Source organism: Cetorhinus maximus, chromosome 11, assembly GCF_964194155.1.
Source record: "Cetorhinus maximus chromosome 11, sCetMax3.hap1.1, whole genome shotgun sequence".
NCBI lineage: Eukaryota > Metazoa > Chordata > Chondrichthyes > Lamniformes > Cetorhinidae > Cetorhinus > Cetorhinus maximus.
Genome location: NC_135889.1, coordinates 78,827,401 through 78,848,688, shown reverse-complemented (window position 1 = coordinate 78,848,688; position 21,288 = coordinate 78,827,401).

Genomic DNA, 21,288 nt, shown 5'->3' with positions numbered 1-21,288 from the left:
CACTACATATTCAGTCCTTGTATACGATTGAATGACTTCCCCTCAGCAGTTGATGGACTATCTCAGGGGAAGGAGGATTCAGAAATAGGAGGGCAGCAAAGGGCCTATCAAGCTCACATACTTTAGTGCAAGTTGTAATGCAATATTGAGCTGCAAAGTGGGAGGTGTACAAAGGGGTAAAACTCTGAAAGGCTCCATCATTCATCTGAAATATTAACTCTGTTTCTCATTCCACACATGCTGCCTGACCTGTTGATTATTTCCAGTATTTCCTGTTTTTATTTGAGATATCCATTATCCACAATATTTTGCTTTTGTACCACTTCAATCTAGCTAGCACAATACTTCAAATCAGCCCTCACCACTTAAATTAAAGGTGCATTTTGGCTGCAGCAGGTGCTAGGACTGTTTGTGGAAGAATGTCTGAGCAGAACGGAGAGTGGAAATGATTAAACAGGGAAAAGAATGGGCTCCAAAGATTTCCGATACAGCACTCGAGGCCTTTGTGCAGGAGGTGGACAAGAGGATCTGGAAAATCTCCAGCCAGACACCAAGGAGGCAGTGGAAGCAAATAACCATCAATGTCAAAGTACGCAGTCTAGTGACGAGGACCTGGATGCAGTGCTGAAAGAATTTAATAACCTGACTTAAATAGTCAAGGTCAGTGAATGCATCTTCAAATGTCGTTCCCTTATAAATAAACCATTGGCGTCATACTTTGCTCAATTTAGAATCCCCAATTCACTCACCTACCACCAAACTCTACCAAGCACAACTCATACCTAACATTCATAGCTTCAGCTTGTCCTCACACACTGAGCACAGCAACCCTCACACCCACACTTCACAGCACACTGCAAGCTATTCAACCATGTCAGGCACATGAACCAAACACATTGCACTACACTTGTTGATATGCTTCCCTCTTTAGCGGGACAAGGTGGCAAATAACACAGGCACGTAACCAGTGGGTGACAGTACAACTGTACGCCCTCACCACCATGCAGGTAGTCATCAGTGTGGCCACGACTAAACCCATGGCTAGAGGCAGAGCTGAGACCATAGAAGTTGATGGCATGTTACTAACTCATTCACCTTCTCGCATCAACACTCACATTCCCCTGCCCCCTCATCCCATAATGTCTTCTGATATACAAGTTGCGGACAGTGTGATCATGCATGTTTGATTTTCCCACTATTCCCATCACTGCAAGAGGACCAAGCTGCAGATAGTGTAAGCATGGACCTCTTGCTTTGCCCCCACTTCCCTCACCCCAACACTATCCTGTGCCTTTTTCTTTTCAGATACTCAAGGACCGCCACCTAATGCAGCGCTGATGTGGAAATGTGAATTGCTTTTTTTTGTTTCAGCGTTGAGGTCAAGAGCATGCTGTCATGGTCAGTGACAGAGGGTAGCTAAAGTTTGTGACTATTTTAGAATGGGATCTCAGGTTGTGCTCAGTGGAACTGTGTTAAATGAGATGATTATGGACAAACTGGTTGGAAGGCTATCTCCTCGTTGCCACCTGCTCCTCCTTTTGCTTTCTGCTTCTCAACTTCTCACTATTGCCCTGGTGGCAAAATCTGGGACCAAAATGACACCCAAAATGCCACAGGCACTAGAAAGCATCATTTCGCAGCCCACAGAGAAATTACAACTTCTTACAAAACACTGAATATATACAAATACAGTTCTTAATTTTCAATAGTATAATGACTGAGGTGAATATTTTCACTGTCCACTATTTATACTGAAGTGGAAACCATGTTCAGTACACATGCTATAAATAATGAAGAGTGGAAATCTTTAAAAAAAATAGGAAATGCTGGAAATACTCAGTAGGCATGGCAGCATCAAAAGAGAGGCAAACAGAGTTAACATTTAAGGTCATGACCTTTCATCATGCAAACATAGAGAATAGGAGCAGAAGTAGGTCATTTGACCCTTCGAGCCTGCCCCGCCATTCAATATGGTCATGGCTGATCCTCTATCTCAATGCCGTACTCCTGCATTCTCCCCACACCCCTTGATGCCTTTAGAGTCCAGAAATCTATCTACTTCCTTCTTAAATATATTCAGTGATGACCTCCACAGCCACAGAACTGGGAGAAGTTCTTTTAAGGAGGTGAAATGGGAGAGGGTGGAAAAAAACAGAAGGGCATATCTGTGATAGGACAAAAGTTGGGAGATATTAAATAACAAAAGAGTTGGTGGGACAAAGCCAATGGGAGAAGCAATTGGTCAAGTAAAGAAACAAAGTTGGGCCCAGAGGAGGCAAAAATGACAGCATAAATAATAGCTGCTATGGAAACAAGAAAATCAAGGTTAAGACTGACATACCCAAAGAAAAGGGGACAAAATGAGAGAGTGGAGACTATGGTCTGAAATTGTTGAACTCAAAGTTGAGTCCAGAAGGCTGTAATGTGCCTATCGGAAGATGAGATGCTGTTCCTCAAGCTTGCGTTGAGCTTCATTGGAATATTGCTGCAGGTTGAGGACAGGGATGTCAGTGTGAGGGCAAGATGAAGAATTATAATGACAGGCCGCCATAAGCTTAGGGTCACACTTGCGGACTGAATGCAGGTGTTCTGCAAAGCGGCCACCCAATCTATGTTTGCTCCCTCCAGTGTAGAGAAAACTGCATCGTGAGCAGCGAATACAGTAGGCTAAATTGAAAGAAGTACATGTAAATCGCTGCTTCACCTGGTGGGAGTGTTTGGGGACTTGGACAGTGAGGAGAGAGGAGGTAAAAGGGAAGTTGTTACATCTCCTGCGCTTACATGGAAAGGTGCCATGGGAAGGCGTTGGGGGTGATAGATGAATGGACCAGGGTGTGGTGGAAGTAACAGTCCCTTTGGAATGTTGAAAGGGGAGGGGAAGAGAGGATGTGTTTGGTGGTGGCATCACACTGGAGGTGGTTGAAATGGCAGAGGATGATTTATTAAATACAAAGGTTGGGGTGGAAGGTGAGGACAAGGGACTCTATTGTGATTCTGGGAGGGAGGGGAAAGGGTGAGAGTAGATGTTAGAGAAATGGGTCAGACAAGAGCCATGGATATCTATACTTTATACCAGTCACAAATATATGATAGAAAAGTTTAAAAGGTGCCCACAAACAAAATGTGCCTGTGTATATTTTCATAAGACAGTGATAATAATGTTAGCAGACATATTCATCCCATTTTATATGAAGTCCTTCCCTCCTGATATATTTCCCTAATTTTTATGACTAAATTCCAATTTATGGAAAGTATCTCCACTCTACAAATGGTATCACTTCTATTTTCTACATTGGGTATCCTTGTGGCTTAACTGAGAATGATTGCTAAATTAGTGCCAATTAGTGTTGATTTTCAGGCTATTTTGTGTTGTTGTCTCATGTCTACTGGAAAGTAAACAGCGACTGCCTGTGTACATTTCACTTAAAGGCACTTAACAGATGTTGGAGAAAAATAAACATTATTAACTTTGGGTTCAAGCCAGATCCTGAGGTCAGGGAACAATACTCCAATTCAACATACCATCTACATGCTTTGATTTTGTTCTTCAAATAATTATTGTGTGATTTACATGGCACTGATTGACTCACATTTGTTCTCATTTTTATATTCAGCATTTTGATCAGTTAGAAACAGTCACAAATGTATCCATTTTCAAACAGCTTTATTTTTATAGCCTTCCCTTCCGTTTTCTCAGGTGAGCCCTGGAATAGATTCAGTTAAATTGGCGAGGATTTTACACTGGTTGGGCGGGCTCAGCGACAGTCATGGAGCTGAACGCTGCCTGTGATTGGCTCCACGCCACGATTTCACGTGGATGGGCCAATTAAGGCCCGCCCAGCGTGGATCGCGAGTGGTAGTGCCTCGCTACCTGTGCGGGCGAGGGAGAGTCAGGTCCAGCGCTCTTTCGCACACTTCAATCTCCCTGAGGCACAGAGCTGCCTCAGGGAGATTGAAGCGCTTTTTAAAAAAATTATTAAAGTCATTTAAAAATTTAATGAAATATGTCCCCTCGCATGAGATGGAACACGTTTTTAATGTCAAAAGAAAGTTTTTATTTAACTTGTAATGGCTTTATCCACTCGTGGATGAAGTTTCCTAAAAAATGTAAAGGCCGCTTGGCCTTTTCGCCTGCCTGCCAACCGTTAGGTTGAACGGGCAGCGTAAATTTGAAGTTAATTAGTTCGTTAATGGCTTTAATTGGCCTTTCAATTATCGGCGGGCACGCAGCCAACTCCAACGCGCCCCTGCCGAGCGAAATATTGCGAGACAGCGCGATGACGTCGGAATGCATGCCCGATGTCATCACGCATCATATTACGCTCTGGCATGTCGGGCATGCACCCGCACGCCAAATGTAAAATTCTGCCCATTGGCTTTGTTCACATAGAAAAGCAGTAGTAAGATCATTCTGACAGAGAATTAAGATCATTCTGACAGAGATTTAAAAGTGTTAAGTTTAAGTCTAGAAATTACCATGTGAAATTATTGTATGAATGCTTTACATTTGCAATACGTGCAGGAATTAGGACCTTAGACAAAATAAATTGCCTGTAAGAGGATGAGCACATGTGTGGCAAATATCTTTAGATGTAGGTAAATCCAGTGTTGCGCATTTGAGTCAAAGCAGCACCAAGCACACATACACCATGCAGGGTTGTTTAGTTAAGGCCACTGAATGGCAGAAACATTGTAGACCCATGACCAGTGTCTCAAGGTTGTTGTGGAGCTAGGATAATTGAATATAAAACATGAGACACAATTATTATCAACTATTAACAATAATTAGAATGCAACTGAATCTAGAATACTGTGCACAGTTTTAGACCCTTCACACAAGGGATATTGAGGGCTCAGAAAAGACCCAGAAGGGGATTACTCAATTGATACCTGATTTAAAGGCCCATAATTCTAAGAATATGTTTAGGAAACTGGGGTTTTTATTCTGGAAAAGCATAGACTTCAAGAGAACATGTTTGAGACTTATAGATTAAATTCTGTCCAAGCGATTAATTGTCTGAACTTGCTCAGCTGGAAAAGGACAGAGCTCCACTGTGAGTTAGGATGGCATAGAGTTAGAATAGATGCTATGAAATATTTCCTTTCATAAAGAGTTGTTGCCCTTTAGAATAGGTAGCAAGTATGAATTCACTGCAGGCCTTCAAAAGGACAATGAACAGGTCCCTGGGACTGTAAGACAACTCGAGTTATAGTAGGTAGTGTTCATTATGGCTAGTGATAACAGGAATCATGTTGGCTTGAAGCTTATTTAGTTGCCTTTGGAGTGGGAGAAGAATTTCGCTCCCCTCCACCCCCAGATCCTTTTCCCTAAATTAGCTGAAATCTGTTTTCTCTCTCTATTTTCCCCTCTTCAAAAAGATTGCGTGACTGGGTGAAGGGGGAGATTGGTGATGGTTTAGATTGTGCCACATCAGACTGAGGTAGACTCAATGGACCAGGTAATCTATTCCCACCACTCTTTTTTGTATGTTTGTAGATTTCTGTCTCAGCCAGTTTAATGGAAACATAAATCCATTTAAAGTAAATTAGCTGATCCCTTTGTGAAAATAGTAGAGAAAAAGATTTGATATGAGTTAGTTAAGTGTTCGTCTAATAACATCACTCATAGTCATTTCCAGGCTATAATTTCCTATCTATTTTTGCATAAAGCTTACTCTGCTATTAGACACATTTGTCAGACTTATAGTGCAGCCTTTTCAAATCAGTTACAGCTGATTAATAGATGTGACTGAATGGAAAAATTAGCAGAGATCAATTACATCAGATTTCCGCCCATTTAACAACACAATTTTCAGGTCAAGTTTTTTTTATTGACACCAGTACTGTCTGCCAGTTTTCAGTTAATAATATTGATAACATTAATGATATTTATACCAGTATAACACTCAGTCATACGTCCATCCATATAAAATAGGCCACTAGGATTGTTAGCCTGTGACGTTTAATGAAATGCATTTAATGAGCTCTAATACTTATAGTATTTTGAGGTTATATCTGAATTTTTTAATGCTTTTATTGCTCCTTATTTCTACTTAGTTGGCCAAGAATCTTTGTGCCATGAATGCTGGCACTGCCAGGTTTTGACTTGTCCACAATATTGGGGCATTGTGTTTCATAATGGGAATTTCCCTTAACTATTTTTTGGAAGAGAAAGAGTGATGGTGGATACCAGGCAGATCACACTGCAAAATGGTGGACTGTACCAATCCATCCATCCACAGTAACCAGCAGTGACTCACTCACTTGGCAATGATTGTACAGGATTGGCTAGTAAGGCACAGCAGTTAGTCATTTATTTCACAGAAATTCATAGCTAACACCTACTTTATGTTTGGCACTACAACTGGCAGTATTGGTCAGTTGTACCTTCAAGTCCTTTTTCTTTGCTTTCTCCAAGGCATTTTACAATGATATATATCTTCCTCACTATCACCTCATTCTACACTAACTCTATTCAAATAGCAGTCAAACAGGGAGTTGGAAAGTTGTGTAGCCTATTACTAGGCTGTAACATTGGCTTCTTGCCTCTACATTTTTTTTAACTGCAGCCACTGAGTTTTACAAGCCATTTTTGTTATTCAAACAGCCTTTGCAAAAGCAAAAGTCTAACCTAACTCTATGCTGTAACATCATACTGAAGTTCCTGTCTCCCTGCAGCTCAGCAAGCTCAAATAACAGTTCACTTGGACATAGCTAATTTAAGAGTCACAAATCATTTTCCCTGTCCATTTCCAGAATAAATAGCTCCAATGTCCTAAACCTGTCCTAACAATTAAGGGCTCTGAAACTCTTTATACATTAATAATAGCAGATTTTGTGAAGTGTCACAAATGCAAGATTTTCTAAAATGTGTACGTTTTGGGCTGTCTCTTTGATTCAAAGCAAAATGACGTAATGAAAAGGGACATGTGGCCTCCTAGTAGTTCTGCCTGGCAATATAATGATGTGGCCTGGTTAACATGGAGACAAGGTTGAAGGTCAAATGTTACTGAAATCTACTTATCCAGCTTCAACACCTGAAAACGAAGGACAGAGCATCTGGCTTTGCCATGGGTAGACTTACAGACTCTGAGGCAGCTGTTCTTGCTTGTTCTTGTTCTGTAAAGACAGCAATTCTGCAGACAGCATGCTGTAATATATCAATGCTGCGTGAGGTTATCAGTCATTTTAATAAGGGCTATCTGTTCTGCAGATTAGAGTGTTAGTTGCCTACTAAGTGATGTTTAGTCAATGTCGATTTTAGTTTGTTTGTTGCAGTAAAAGTCTTAAATCTTGCAAGCTTATGTAATTCTTTTAAGTTGGTCACTGGAAATTCAAATCTTTTTTTTTAAAGTTATTGGTCTCTATGGGGATTGTAACAAAAGCATGCCAACATTTCTATCCTCATATACAACCATGACAAGCTTCTATGTAAGTGAAGCTGACTTCCACCAAACAAGTCGAAGAGTACATTAACTGTGGCTAATACAATACTGTTCAATTATGAGACACTCAATTGGAAATCTACGCTGCTGTGTCCATCTAAAGTAGATTTATATTCTGATATTAATTTATCATTTACGAATTTCTAATTTGAATGGATTCATCATCTTTTGAGAGTCAAATAATTCTTAGTCATCTTTTCAAAAAAAAAACCCTGTGCAGGTCCATTTTTCTGCATACCTTGTCTATAATTCCTCTTAACCTTACTGACATTGGCATTTGTTCAAACAGCAAAACCTCTCTCAGATCAAACAGTCTAAGGGGTGAATTTTATGGCCTCTCTGCTGGCGTATTTGAAGGCAGGGGAACACATAAAATAAAATGGGTGCACAGCCCACCATCTTCCTGCCCACCCCTGCACTGCCCCTTATATTACAGTGGATGGGTACTGCGTCAAGCAGCCTGCCTGCCATTAGGCCTATTGAGGTCCTTAACTAGCCAAATAATGGCCAGTGTATGGCTTGTTTCTGCCTCCGCTGCAATAATACGTGCATCTGGGGAAGGTGCAACAATGGAGGCCAGCCTGCCAGGTTTGCCATCTCAAGCAAAAGGCGGGGAGGAAGGGAATTATCTCGTTTAGGGGGTCTCCTCCAAGATGGTGCCCCCTCTTTGTTCCTCCCCCATGGCCTCTAGAACATGGCCCCCCCATCCCCTCTCCAAGGTACTTGATTCCTCCCAACTAAAATCCCAGAACTTAACTTAAAAGTCCGGAGTCCAAGTTTTTCCTTCTCGGAACTCCTTTGTAGCCCCAGCAGTGGACACTACTGTGCTGCTGGGGTTATTCAGCTGCTGGTCAATCAGATTGGCAGAAGTCCCACTGTCAGTTTATTAAGTCTGCCTGCTATGGGGCAGTCCCTTTTCAAGTCGGCGAGCTGCCAATTGACTTTTATACTTGTGGAGGAGGAACACGTCCCCCATAAAATTCACCCCGATGATTCCCAAAGCATCTGCTGAAATGCTTAAACACCATTGAATAAAATGATTCACCAATGAATATATTTCACTGAGATTATATTTAATACACTTTGTTTATTAAGGCATTGCGTGCAACAATAGCATTTATTATTAATTATTTATCATTTGTAATGTTTTTACTTTGCACAGAACATTTTCCAGTTTGCACAAAAAAAATGTCATAGGTAACAAAAACAAGCTGACATCATGCTTCCACCAGAGATGCCAAGACTCCTACTTGCCTCAGGACATAATGAACCATGATACAGCACTATTTAAAATTTAAAAACTAAATGCATGTAAGATTAACTCTTTTTACCCAAAGTAGCCTGCATCAAACATCAAATTAGCAATTCCTGATTATTCTGTCTGGGAACCCTTTTTTATTTCCAAGGATTAATTAATGTGACACTGCACAATGATTAACAGAATAGAAAATAACTTACAACAAAAACAGTTGATAATCTTGTTAAGGAGGGTGATATGGCATTAAAATTGGCTATTTTTTTCCAATAGTGAAGAATTACTTTCAAAGGTAAATGTATTTCTTTACCAGCATGTACTGTGTATAACAAGGAGAAAAATGGAAATAGCCTGCTCAATATAAAAATCACTCAGTAAGAATAATATCATGAGATGACAATCATAAAGGAGGTATCAATTATGAGTTGAGAAGGAAAGGATATCCTCATATTGGCACACAATCGACTGAACAGCTTGAATTATAAAAATGTGAAAATCAACCAGTTGAGAATTAAGGATATCATTTAATAATGTAGCCTGGAATAATACCAGAATTATGCATCCATCATTTTGTCAACTAAAGCTAAAACCCAATTTAGCAACTAGAGTGGACCTAGGAGCCAAGGCACAAAAAAGTTGGATTGTTGTGCAGCATTTTCATGGAGCTTGGTTACCCCTGGAAAGGATGGGAGAATATAGGAGAGATCCGGGAAAGAATGCTGGAACATTAAATCATGTAAAAAAAAACATGTTGGAAGTGCACAGCATATGAAAGAGAATTAAAGGTTAACTGTTCCAAGATATTGGTGAGAGTTTAAATCTCCAAGGAAAGCATCAGAAGATTCTTATGATTGGAAATTGTTCACTCTCTGAATTAAAGACATAGCTTGCTGGATAAGTTACAGGCACATTATGGAGTGAAAGAAAGGACAGTGAGAAATGATTTTCCATTTTACTGAATTGAATAATTTGATGGAATGCCATTCCCAATTATGCCATTTTTCTTGTGGACTATTTAGGTAAGAATGGTTTTTGCTGTAGAATTGAACTTTTTGTATTTCAGCCCTCCTGGGTCACACTTAGCACAGTTACATGCAGAAAAAATTCCAATTTGCTCCAATAACCTGCCTTAGTAGAGCATCCACAATAGTGTCAGTATGACAGTTCTTCATGTCATATGCCTGCTATTCTGTTGCCTCCAAGTGCAACTGCAAATTAGGGGCAATTTAGTGCTGTAGGTCCATGCCAATCTCATATCAAATGTAGCTAACAGACAGAGGGGAAAACCATTTTCTATAATTCTACATGCGGGCATAAATGTTCCAAAATATAGTTACCTAATCAAAGGTTCTCCTAACATGAAAACTATCCATGTGGCAGGTCCATCTCCACACCATTCTTGTAGCAGTTTAATGCTCAGCGCCTAGGTCAGACAACCAAAGGACAGAGTTTTGTGTGGCATCCTCAAGTATCTTGTCCATCATAGACTGGATCACAGAAAAGTTTAGGACTGTGTAAAAACAGTCTTAGAAACAAAACTGTTGAAAATCTGAAATTAAATACAATTCTAGAAATGCACACTGGGATTAGCAACTGAAAGATTATGATTAACATTTTGAGTACAGGATCTCAAATAGGCAAATTCTTTGGACTGAGAGCTGAGACACTGTTTGGCGAAGTGCTCCAAAAATAGAATAATATGGAAAGATGAATGTGATGTGCAGAATTAGATTGAACAGGTCTTGTATAAAATTAGCCCTCAAGCCCGCCCTGCCCGGTTTGAGAAATGCTGTAAAAGCTGAATAAGTTTTACAGGAAAACAAAAGCAGATTATCCCTTTGACAAGCAAGGAGTGTCTGGCAGTGGATAATCAATAAGCACTGATAGCAAAGATTGTAAATGTAATCAACCTTTATACAGATTCAGTGAAAACTGAATTAGTAACTTCTTCACTGGTAGGATTTGTCAGTCTGAAGGGTTTCAGTACAAGAACAGGACATGCATACACAATCTAAGCTGACACTTCAGTGCTCTACTGAAGAATTGATTTATTCTATACTTTAGATCTGGCTTTAAACCAAGACCAAGCCAACCTTTTCAGATGTATATTAATGATCTTCCGGTACTATTTGAAGAACTACTGTCCTGGCCAACAAATGCCACCAAAAACAGATTAACAGATCACTTTATCTCACTGTTATATATGGGACTTTGTTGACACACAATAGCTGCCACATCTGCCTGTGTGACAAAAAACACTTCCCAAAAACTAATTCATTGCATGAAGATACTTTGCAAGAGATGCTTTGATGTATTAAGCTGCTATATAAATACAAGCATTGTTTTATTATTATATTTGTCTTCTTTTCTTCTGAAGTCAGCCTGAAAATTTTCAGCGCTTTGTTAGCAATGCCTTGCTTTTGGCTCCTGATGATGTAATGGAATAACCATTAAAAACAGGAAATGGACAGTTCTTTCTCTTTCCTGCATGACTTCAATGTAGTTTCTTTTGAAGTAAATTGATTGCTAATGCTGAGCTGCAATTGATGAAAGCAGAGGTAAAATTTCACCTATTCAAGTATTTTTTCTGAAAAGGAAAAGCAGTTTGCAGAATTGTTTATGCTGAATAAAGATTATAGGAGAATGAGGCCATATGAATCATATGGATCTTTCAATGCTCTTGATTGAATGGATAATATAAAACTTAACAATGGGCTGTGTCTTTTGTGGAGTGGCAATCACCATTGGATATTTCTGCCTTAGGCTGGAAGTCTACGTTCCTCACACAGACTTCCGACCCAGGCCTGCTGAAAAATGTGGAATGTAGCTGCTCCTGGACTCATTCAGTGTAGTGTAGGAGCATTGGGGGAATTAAGCCACGCCCCCATTTAACAACAGTAGCTGTAAGTGTGTAAAGTAAGTGGGTGAGAGGGTAGGATGCATCGGGGGTTGCCGGGGTGGTCAGGGGAGTGTCAGGTGGTCGGGGGTGTGTTGGGTGGTCAGGGAGTGGTAGCCGAAGAGTCAAGTGGGAGTCGGGAGGGGGTCAGTAGTATGGTCACCCAGGAATTAGAACTGGTTTTAACTTTTTTATTCATTCATGTGATGTGAGCATCGCGAGCTAGGCCAGAATTTATTGCCCATCCCTAATTGCCCTTGAGAAGGTGGTGATGAGCTTCCTTATTGAACAACTGCAGTCCATGTGGTGTAGATGCACCCACAGTGCTGTTAGGGAGGGAGTTCCAGGATTTTGACCCAGCAACAATGAAGGAACAGTGATATATTTCCAAGTCAGGATGGTGAGTGGCTTAGAGGAGAACTTCCAGGTGGTGGTGTCCCCATGTGTCTGCTGCCCTTGTCCTTCTAGATGCTAGTGGTTGGGGGTTTGGAAGCTGCTGTCTAAGGAGGCTTGGTGAGTTCCTGCAGTGCATCTTGTAGATGGTACACACTGCTGCCACTGTGCATCGGTGGTGGAGGGAGTGAATGTTTGTGGATGGGGTGGTAATCAAGTGAGCTGCTTTGTCCTGAATGCTGTCAAGCTTATTGAGTATTGTGGGAGCTGCACTCATCCAAACAAGTGGGGAGTATTCCATCACACTCCTGACTTGTGCCTTGAAGATGGTGGACATGCTTTGGGGAGTCAGGAGGTGAGTTACTCTCCGCAGGCTTCCTAGCCTCTGACCTGCTCTTGAAGCCACAGTATTTAAATGGCTAGTCCAATCAATGGTCACCCCCAGGATGTTAATAGTGGGGGATTCAGTGATGGTAATGCCATTGAATGTCAAGGGGAGATGGTTAGATTCTTGCTAAGATAAAAGCAAAATACTCCAGAACAAAAACAGAATTACCTGGAAAAACTCAGCAGGTCTGGCAGCATCGGTGGAGAAGAAAAGAGTCGACGTTTCGAGTCCTCACGACCCTTCAACAGAACCCCAGATGCTGAAAATCTGAAACAAAAACCAGAAAATTGTGGAAATACTCAGCAGTTCTAACAGCATCTTGGAGAGAAAAAAAACTGTTAACGTTTCGAGCCCATATGACTCTGAAGAAGAGTCATATGGACTTGAAACTTTAACTGTTTTTTTTCTCTCCACAGATGCTGTTAGACCTGTTGAGTTTTTCCAGCATTTTCTGTTTTGGTTAGATTCTTTCTTGTTGGAGATGGTCATTGCCTGGCACTAGGTCTGGCGCAAATGTTACTTGCCATTGTCAGCCCAAGTCTGAATATTGTCCAGGCCTTGCTGCATTTGGACAGGGACTGCTTCAATATCTGAGGACTTTTCTTTTCTTTTGGTAACTATTTTGTTTTCTTGGTAAGTAAGTCCAAACCATCTGAAGTCTCCAACTTGAAATCGGAGCTTCAGAGGGTTCCAGATGCTGGGAAATTGCTCAAGGGCAAATAAAACCCGCTGGGCAATTCCCGTGCAGTCTTTGTGTGGGGATTTCCAGTGCATTTCTGGGGTAGCTCTGGGGTACGACCCTCCGGACAACAGGAGATCTGGGCCATTATAACGTCTGTTTGGTGATTCATTGCTCCACCACCTATTCCATGAACACTCTGGAATATTTTGAAATATTAAAGGCAATATATAAGTGCAAGGGGAGAATTTTCCCCCGGTTGGGTGGTGTTGTGCAGGGGCGGGCGTGGGTGGATGCGGATCCAATCGGCGCCCCTGATTGGGTCTGTGCCGCCAATTTATGTGGGCGAGCAAATTAAGGCCCGTCCAGCGTGATGTGCACCCGGAAGCGCTGTGCGCGCCCTGTGCGGGTGGTGGGGGGGGGGGTGGTTACCTGAGTCGTGAGTGTGCCCTTTTGCACATGTGCGCGAAAGAGTGCACAGAGCTGCCTCAGGGAGATAAATTTTAAGTTTGAAAAATTTTACTAAAGAAAAAAAAAATTAAGACATGTCCCCTCATGTGACAGTATCTCATGAGCTGGGACGTGTCAATGAACTATAATAAAAACACTTATTTAATTTATAAACCCTTCGTAAAAGCCCGCCGAACTGAAAATCTAAATGACACGCAGTGACTTCAGGACCCCACTTCGTTTTACGCTTCGGCGCATTGGGCCCGCCCCCACTCGCCAAGCCGAAAATTCTCATGCCAGTTTTTTCTGCATTTTTGAAGAGCAGGCAAAAGTAATGAGGAAGGCAAAGAGGAAGAATTTGTGAAAGTTAGAGGCATACCGCAATCTCTCCAGTCCTGAATGCTTGGGACCAAGTCATTTCTGGATTTTGGAATTTTCTGGATTATAAAATGACATAAGGATGCCTAACCAGAAATGTCTGAACCAGAAAAGCCTGTAATTATAAATATTTGGCTGAAACATAAAATGGTCATAAACCAAAATAAAGCAGTAATGACAATTGTGAGGGACAAAGACCTCACCTTGTAGCATTTTTTAATAAAATATATATAGAGATGTGCTCATTGCTATCACTAAAAATTTCAAATGGGACAAAGACCTAAAATGATTGGATCTATGTCTGTCTGTGACCATGAACAAAAGGAGCTACCTGGCAGTATCGGGGAAACTTGCACATCATAATCTCTGAAGAGCTACTAACTACCCACTGTGGGCTGCACAGAACAAATTCAAAGAGAGCTATACAAGGCCATCTGCATTTCATAACCCAGACTGGCCAACAGGAGTCTACTTGTTTGCTAAGACAAAGGGCCCCGCAAACTTCTTTTCACTTCCTAATGGCTGAGGCATTCAGCAATCCTGGGAACCCAAACGAGGAATACATGTCCTTTGTCAAAGACAGTGTGGAGAGGTGGGAGTCATGTGACATGGGCCTCCAGCTGTGGAACCAGTAATATTGCCTTGCTGAACTGAAAAATCTCAGTCTACCTTTTTTACCATTTGACTAGCAGCATAACGGACAAAGAGCTCTGGCCCAGGTTGGACATCCAGACCCATCTATACTACTGCTGCTGGAAACTCTGTACCATCACTTACAAGACTGATTCATCTCTGCATGCCTATCCCATCATGTGAAGCCAACTCCACCAGAAAATTGAATTCTCCAGCATCGGTTTTCAGGTCACCAACCTCTGTGAAGGAATACCCCATTGGACTTTGATTCCGGACACTGGAAACAATATTTCTTTTCTCTGTGGTTTCTGTACTGTACATTTTTCTTTTCTCTAACCCTCTCTTTCCCTGTATAAATGCAAAGGAGGCAACCTTGCGACCTTTCCCCCGCATTTTGAATGTATGCAAATAAACTAACCCTTTGAGTTCATCCTATTTCAAGTTTGCTGTGGGGTTATTAATTGAAAATTGGATCACACCAAAACCGAGGGATTTGGAAATACACCAATGCTTATAAAGGGGGGAGGAAATCATAACACATGGATGGGTGGTGAGAGGAGGAATTAGTGCAATCGTTTTGCTATTGAAGCATTGTATCTTTCGTGTTTCTGCTCTTAAAGCACTGCACTAAAATGATGTTGATGAGGTTGCAGAAATGCTTGGGTCTCCTCAAAAAATTTCTGGACAAATGCTGTTTTCGAATAATAGATTTCCAGACTGGAGAGGTTGCAGTGTATGAGTGGATCTGCGCAGTTTTGCAGCCTAATTCAATTATACCATCTATCTGCCGCAACTGGTAGTAGGCTTGGGAACCCTGACACACACGGCAACACATATTACTTACTCACCTAACCGCCAGCATTTTCTTCTTTTAAAATTTGCTGATATACACATTTCATCATCACCACTCCTACCCTGTTTGACAGTGTTCTCCATGCCTTCCTTTACTTTGACAACTTAATGGGCAAGGAGATTTTTATATTGTTAGTGGGCTGAATGAACCATAGAATCTGTCTAATGATGTCAGTGCCATCTGATTGCTGCTGATGCAGAGATGGCTATGTGATGGTATTCCCCAGAGTATGGCGAGAGATTCATCTGTGTTATTTAGCAGTCTAAGAATCATGTTTATCGACTGATCTTCAACTCTGACTTCACATAAGCTTCTTAAACCTAAACATATGTATCTGCCAGACCAGACTATCTGCAGTGCTGAAAATTAAAGGCCAATGTAAAGCCTCCTGTTTAAACTCCTGCATTCCCATTGCTGTCTGCATTGCCATAACATGTTTTACAGACAGGGAAGATTGAAGAATTCCATATACTTATAATCAGATTAACGTGAGAACCTTAAGAAAAATCACATGCTATCTACAACTGGAATAAAATTAATTACACTCAGTAACTGCCATCCATGTAATGGTTTGTTGGATTCTATCAAATTTTAAATGTAATGTTTGGATGGCCCAATCTATACTGCGAAACTTAGTGGTCAGTCAGTTGAATTCTTTACTGTTAAGATGCTTCATTATTTTACTTAGCCTGAACCTGCATTTTTATCCAGCTCTGAACAACAAGATCTATTAATGCAAATGATAAAACCCATCCTAGTCAGTATGTCACAAAATGACAGCTCTCACTGCGATGAGTAGTGAAGTTGCAGCTTGTTATGTTGCTTTTGACAGTGATAAAAAGCAAACCTATCAGTATACACCAGAATTCAGACTATCTGGTCATGACAAGCTTTGCTATCTCAGTCTGCACATGCACACACCATGAGACTCTGTACTGATTTCTGACAGAAATAGCCCCCTAAGATAATTTCACCAGAGAGTGACACTGAAGGGCTTATCTGCACGAGAACTGGAAGCAGTACAAAGCCTCTATCAATGTTCTAGCTGATAATTACCATTTGAGTGGTTTTGGATACGTGAGGGATTTTCCTTTTGCGAAAAGAGAAAAGTTCCTCCCATGGCTTTACTGAATTAAACCAAATTATTTCGGATATAGTTCGTGAACATAACTCTTATGAATTAATTATTAAAGTAAATATGGGATTCCCTCATTATAACTATTTTACACAATTTATTTGACTGTTTTAACTAGCTGTTCAATTTGAAACAGGATTATTTATAATCTCTCAAGAGACCACCTTTATTTTGGTTTTCTTTAATTTTACCCTTTTTGTTGTAGGGATCTGAACTTCAAATCAGAAATTGTGTGGAAGCACAGCACATTGCTGGGCAGTTGACTAGTTCCACTATGATTCTGCCCCATTTACAGTGATGAAAAATTTCAGTGGAGGGAAATTATTCATTTCTTCAACTCGTAGCCTTCTGTTAATGGAAGGCCCCAGGCTGCACCATGAATTCTGCCTGAGAGCTGACATTACTCTTGCTGAGGTCCTAAAACTTTTGTAGTCAAATGTAGTTGACCCTAAAGGGAACTGACTACCTTTAAAAAGTGTCCTATTTGGGGTTGGTGATTACAAACACTTTTTAATTCTATTCCAGGCCTCCTTTCCTCTGTTGAAGTAGCATGGCACAATTCTGATTTGGCTGGTGGCAGTTCAGGGTGGGCACCACTGATGTAACCATGTGGGGCCCTGTTGCTCTTCATGAGTACACAAAGTACCCTATGCTCATAATTTGGGACAGGGTGTGGGGACTTGAACGAGTGGACTGGGGTAGCGGCCCAAAATGTTGGTTGACTAATACCTCGAAAGGTGACTGAGGCCTGTTCAATTCAAAAGGAGCGGTCAATCAAATGCATATTTCTACATACCGCACAGAAAGTGCATTTTGAATTAAATGGCTTGGCCTGTCAACAACAAGGGCCTGGATTATCCTCCCAGTGATGTGTTCTCATCAAGTGGGACTTCTAAACACCCCTCCAATATTGCCGGAACGCTGACCCAGAAAAGTGGTTGTGGCTCATCTGGCAATGGATTCAGGTTGGTGTTCTACCATCAAGAGGGATTCGCCATCGTTCGGCCGCAGAAGTAGCCACAGCAGCACAGAAGAGGCAGCTACACAGTTAAAGAGTCATGTGTGCCCCAAAGGTGGGATGATCAGATTCATGGTAGGCTTCAACAGGGATAGTGAGTAAGTGCTGGAATGAAGGGAGGGGAGGCTGTCTCAAGGCCCTCTAACTCCATTGGGAGAGCACAGGTTTATCACCACGGCTTATGCCTGCTTCCCCATACCAAACCCAGGAAGCGGCATTTTGCCTGGCTGCTCGGAGGAAGCTTCCACTGTGGTCCAGGGTCAGCACCCTGCTGCCACATGCATGTAACAGATAGAGAAGGAGTGTCTAGTGGTGTTCCCAGCAGCTGCTGGAAAATCATGGTTAGGAGTAGGCCTCAGAACCACCTGCAAAATATTTGGTTCAGCTAGCCAATTTTGGGTGGGATCACAAAGGAGAATTTCAGTCTTGATTTGCAGACAAACTGAATGATTATTGTGGAGAAATCTAGCAAATTCCATAACCCATAATATACTGGGGCAGAATTTATTATGTAAACTAGACAATAATTTGTCACAGCTTCAACCATTGTTTGCAATATGCTATGTCAGTGGACCAAGGGTCTATTGCCAATTTACAGGTTTATTGTTATCAGGAATTTCTGGGTGTCAGAAGATCTGCAAATTCTACTCCAATTTTATTAATTTGCCATCCACAAATATTTTGTGATTTTTGGTACTGATCATAGAAGGAAAACTGAAACAGAACAAGGCATCCTTGGCATCAATCACTTCATCAGTTTTAATTAGTTGTAGTGTGCCAGTTGTTAGGTGTGAATCCATTTAAGCTATGTATAATATAACAACTTCTTTATTATAAAACAATTCTTCAATATTAAGCATTCTTTGCTTCAAGCTGCTGGGGGAATGGCATTTGTGCAGTGGGTCATCAACAAATTTTGAACCTACAATTATCCATCAGGGTAAAGAAGCCGGTTTCAGCAATTTAAACATGAGAATCCGATAATTAGGAACCATGACCTTAACTACAGAAGTGCTATGTGTAAAAGCATCTTTAAATCTGAATGGAACAATGGGCTGAATCTTACCTATGTCGGGAGGGCTGGGTGGGAGTGGGCGGGATCGGCTGCACGCCGCCATTTTACGTGGGTGGGCCAATTAAGACCCGCCCAGCGTAATACGCATTCCATAGCGCTTAGCGCTACCTGTGCAGGCGGGAGGAGGAGGGAGAGCTGGGGCCTGTGCTCTTGCACACTTGTGTGCAAAAGAGAGCAGCAATCTCCCCGAGGCACAGAGCTGCCTCAGGGAGATTGAATAGACAATAAAAGTTTTTAAAATTTCAAGCAAAAAATTATTTAAACATGTCCCCTCATGTGACATGGGACATGTTTGTCAAGTTTACCAAACTTATTTATTAATTTTATACAACCCTTCAGGAAACCTCATCCTGCCCGTGGATGAGGTTTCCTGGAAAACGCGAAGGCCTCCTGGGCTCTTCGCCTGCTCTTCAACCTTAAGGTTGGACGGGCAGCGTTGTTAATGAGGTAAATTACTTTTTAATGGCCTTAATAGGCCTTTGACAGTTCGGCAGGTGGGCAGGCGCCTCTGGAGCGCGCCACCGAGATGATGCGCGATGACATCGGGATGTTCACCTGATATTATCTCACATCATTTTACACATCGGAGTGTCGGGCCCGCCCCCTGCACGCCGATTGCAATATTTTGGCCCATGTTTTAACATCACCATTGGGTAAATTGATTGGCACCCCATTCACCACTGGTGTATAGTGGTTGCAGTTTCTACCATCTATTACATGCACTGCGGCAAACCACCAATGTAGTATAAGGGTGTTCGGCATAGCAAAGGGGTTAATGTGGGGGTGGAGAACAGTACCACCCACAATATGATGTAGAGAAACACATGACAGTAGACAGGTGACAGAGTTGTATGGAGAAACTTGAGCAGAAGTCAGAGTGAAGTTAGCTCCTAGTCTGGGCTATACTTTGTACATATGTACACTGTTATGTGTTACTAATAAACACTATTGTTCAACCTTACAAGCCTCTGAACCTCTTAATGAGATCCACTGAATAAACCCTTAAACAGCCAAGACTTCTTCAGCAGCACTTCCCAAACTCGTGATCTCTACCACCTAGAAGGGCCGGGGTTTTCCGTGCCCGCTGGTGTCGGGCATTTTTGGTGGCATCAGCGGACAATATGGTGTGATTGGTTTCACGACAGTGTGAAACCAGTTTGTGATCGTCCACTCAGCCCACTGATGGCGGGCCGTGTTCCCGCCATCGGACGTCGGGAACCTCATTGTAATATATCTGCATATCAGTATTAGGCTAGCCCACTGGAATCGCCCCCACTGCCCCACCCCCCTGCTGGGTCGCCCGAAAACACGCCGACGTGTTTCACAACAGCATATATAAGGGGCAGAGTTTTCTGCCTGTCGGGCGGGCCGTGCGGGAGCGGGTGTGGGCAGGCATGGACACAATCGCCACCCACAATCAGCTCCGCACTGCCATTTTACTGGAGTGTGCCCCCTGAACAGTCCAGGCATCGGAAGCGCATCTTGAGAAGCCTGAAGGCTCTCTCCACCACAGGCCTTGTGGAGGCGTGGCTCCTATTGTACCGCTGCTCAGCTTCTGTTCTTGGATGGCGTAGTGGCGTCATGAACCACCTACTGAGGGGAAAGCCCTTGTCACCCACCAGTCATCCATCCAGCCGGGCTGGAGCACTGAAGAGCCCCGGCACCTAGGAGTGTCTGAGGATGTAGGCATCGTGGGAGCTGCCTGGGTACCTTGCACAGACTTGTAGAATCTGCAACCTGTGATCACACACTATCTGCACGTTCATGGAGTGGAAGCCCTTCCTGTTGACAAAGGCACCGGGCTCACTTGCTGGCACCTTGATGGCCACACGTGTGCAGTCTATTGCACCCTGGATGCGGGGGAAGCCAGAAATGGCCGCAAAGCCTCTGGCTCGCTGTGCCTAGCTTGCCTGGCCCCAATGGTAGTGGATGAACGTCAATGCATGGCTGAACAGAGCGTCTGTAACCTGCTTGACACAAGTGCGGACAGCTGCTTGGGAGAAACTGCAAATAACAGCCACCGACCCCTGGAAGGAGCCAGAGGCAGAGAAGTTGAGGGCAGCTGTGACCTTTAGAGCCACTGGCATGGGGTGTCCACGTACACAGTTAGCGGAGATCTCATGGCCTATCTTCTGACAGGCAGAATTGACTGTTTCCCTTGAGAGTCGGAGCCTCCTTCGGCACTGCACCTCAGACATATTGAGGTAGCTACTTCACCACCTGTATGCCCTGGCAGCAGGATAGTGGCGTTTTCTGCGACCCCTTCCGCCTTGGACTTCCTCTTGTGTCCTACTCGCCTGCCCGTAATGCCCGTGCGATGACCTGAAGATCATACAGGCCTCGACAAATTGCTGTCAATTGGTGCCTCAAGGGCCTTAATTTGCCCGTTAATTAATGGCGGGCGCACATTGGAGATCATTGTGCGCCTGCCCACCGAAATATCGTGATGGCACGCCATGACATTGGGACGCTTGCCCGACGTCACTGCGCGTCATTTTACACGTCGGCATGTGGGGCCCAACCCCGTATGCCAACAGGAAAATTCTGCCCAAGATGTGCACTTGGCAGGCTGCACTTCACTCGGGACTTCAAGGTTTATTTGCCTACCTTGCTTCGGTCAGCACTCGCAGTCATCAGCGCCAGACTTCACAGACAGCACCACATCACTTTTAGGGAGGCCCACAGGCATG